Below are 2,462 nucleotides of genomic sequence, written 5' to 3'. Positions count from 1 at the left end.
AAATTCCCTCCAGAGTGGAGACTGTAACTAAATGTGCAATGCAGAAAAGCCACTGTGTGAAGGACCCTTTGCTCACATGACAAACTCAAGGAGGCCTCTCTTGTAGAAATCTGGCAGTCAAGATAGATACACTAAAGATACGCTGAAAAGGCTCTTGGAAAAACTGGATTTAATGGCCCCATCAAGACTGTCCAGTACCAAAATAGGCCACTGACAGCTTTGGCTCAAGACTCTTGTTCAGACCTCAGTGCTTCTATAAGTCACAAGCCATTTGAACCTCTGCAGAAAGCTTGTTCCCCTCTCCTGTGGAACCACACTTCAGGTAGCACTTCCTCTGCCCACTCCTGAGGCTATCTAGCCTGCCTGAAAAGAGTAATGGCTGATCCCAGAATTACAGAAGGCAGAGACTGGAAAGGACCCTTTTTCTTCCAACCAGAAAGTCCAAAGCCATCAAAGAACCATTAAGTGAACACCTGAGCAATTACCTGAGCAGCACCTGGAGATGAGAGACCAGGCACTCCTGACTTCCAAGAGCTCCCAGAGCTGCCTTGCTACTCACCTTTAGCCTTGGACAGCAAGACAATCCTAGAGACAGAAATCCAGGTTCCTGCTGCTTCTGGAACGAGGCACCAAACAACTCCTGGCTGCTGGTGCCTGAACACAGCAGCAAAACCAGGATGCTCTTCCTTGGGCAACACTCCAGCCTCTAGAAAGCCAGGAACACAGGACAACCCTGCCTCTCCACTGGGGCATATAGATCCAGCTCCACTGCCATATGGACATTTGAGACAGGAATCCATAACCCTCTGTGAAATCAAATCACAGCCCCAGATGTTTTCCTGCTCGTGTCCTTAGCCCGTCACTTACCTTTCATAGGCTTCTGCCAAGTGCTTGCAAATGCTTTGCTTCTATCCAAAAAGATTAATACCACCTTATTTCAAGGTTTCAAGAAGTCACATCAAGTCATCTGGGTCACGTGTTCCACATCAGATTCTCCTGTAGAAAAAAAAAAAATATATTTTTCATTGCAGATCATTTCTTAAGCTCACAGGAACACCAGGATCTCACATATCCCCACAGAAATTCTCTCAATACCATTTGCTACTTCTCTCTCTACCAGGGCACCAACAAGTTCTGGGTCAGTTCTTGTTCCATGTTGGCCAGGGACCTTAAGAGATAAAAGAGGGCACTATTATTACTACTAATTACAGCCACAGGCTTTAAAATTTCCACAAATTACAAGCTTCTGGAAGCAGAAGCAGATATACCTCACCCTGCTGGAGCTGACTTGTCCATTCCCTGCTCTGCTCTCACAAACCCTTCAGCCTTGCTGCCAAACCCAGTGCTCATGTCCAGAGCACACATATCCAGAGCAGCCCCCAGTGCTTATTTTACATCCCCCCGAGCGTGGCCAAAGCCCCCCAAGTGCATAGGAACAACAAATCCTCACAGTGAACCAACAGCAGCACCAACAGGTTTAATCCATTCAGACAACAACTGATGCATTTCACTGCTGTGCACTGGCACTGCTCGGTGTGGGAGGGTCAACTGAGCTTCTGCACGTCCTGAAGGACAAAACATGAAAACAAAATTAATTCTTTCCACAAAACAAAAAGGCATAAAAATCATAAAAAAATATGCCCTAGAAATGCCCTCTTCATTTTGAAATTAGTGTCCTCGAACTTAAACAATCATTAAAAACAGAAAACACATGAGATGGACAAAAGCACCAGATAACGGACAAACCTTCAGGCTCACATCCTTCTGGAAAATGGTTTCTCCAAGTCTTTTCCCTCATTCCAAGCCCTTCTCCATCCTCAGGGATCACTGCACTCACCCCAAGGAGCTCACCAGGGAAAAGGAGCAAGTGGAGACTTGGTGGCTGCCCTGGGATCTCTCCTTGCACCACTCCAGGCAGTGACCAGTGACCGAGTGTTTTTCCAGTCCACAGTGGCAGGAGAATGGACACAGACACCAACAGGGAGAATGGCCTTATTTTACTATTAATGGGGAGGCAAAACAGAGGTAAAAGGACACATTTGGAAAAACAATGAGCTTATCACTCGCTTGGCTTTAACATTTCAGCAGGTCACAAATCACTGCAGGGACATTCAATCTCACGGGGAATACGATAAAATATGCTGCAAAGACAGGAACCTTGCACATGTTGATAGCAGCACATCAGCTACAGAGCATTCCAAACATTTGGAAGGAAAGGAACTGAAGTCTCCCAGCAGCAGCAAGTGCTGCTCGATCCCTTTAGGACAGACGGTTACTCTAAGCCAGGACTAGAGAAAAACCCCACACATTCAAGGACCTTCCAGGGCTCCGTTCGTTTGCCCAAGCAATCCTGAGCTATATGGAAATGTGCATCTCCCTACTCAAAGCAGCAGAGAACCCCCAAGGAGAAGCTCAGCAGTGTCCCTCAGCACTGCTACCCAAGATCACCTACAGGGACTGAG

The 2,462-nt window shown here is 46.8% G+C and overlaps 1 long non-coding RNA gene across 1 annotated transcript; it reads right to left on the bottom strand.

Annotated features, from left to right (window-relative positions):
• Positions 1–600: 600 nt before the first annotated feature.
• LOC310923598 lies at positions 601–1,897 on the bottom strand. The gene is made up of 3 exons (XR_014592644.1): positions 1,451–1,897; positions 1,096–1,168; positions 601–996 (listed from the first exon to the last, which is right to left on the bottom strand). It is a non-coding gene; the product is annotated as an uncharacterized lncRNA (long non-coding RNA).
• Positions 1,898–2,462: the final 565 nt, after the last annotated feature.

The sequence above is a fragment of the Zosterops lateralis genome (assembly GCF_965231275.1).
Source record: "Zosterops lateralis genome assembly, contig: HAP1_HAP1_SCAFFOLD_132, whole genome shotgun sequence".
Classification (NCBI taxonomy): domain Eukaryota; kingdom Metazoa; phylum Chordata; class Aves; order Passeriformes; family Zosteropidae; genus Zosterops; species Zosterops lateralis.
This window is presented reverse-complemented; position numbering and strand designations above follow the sequence as displayed.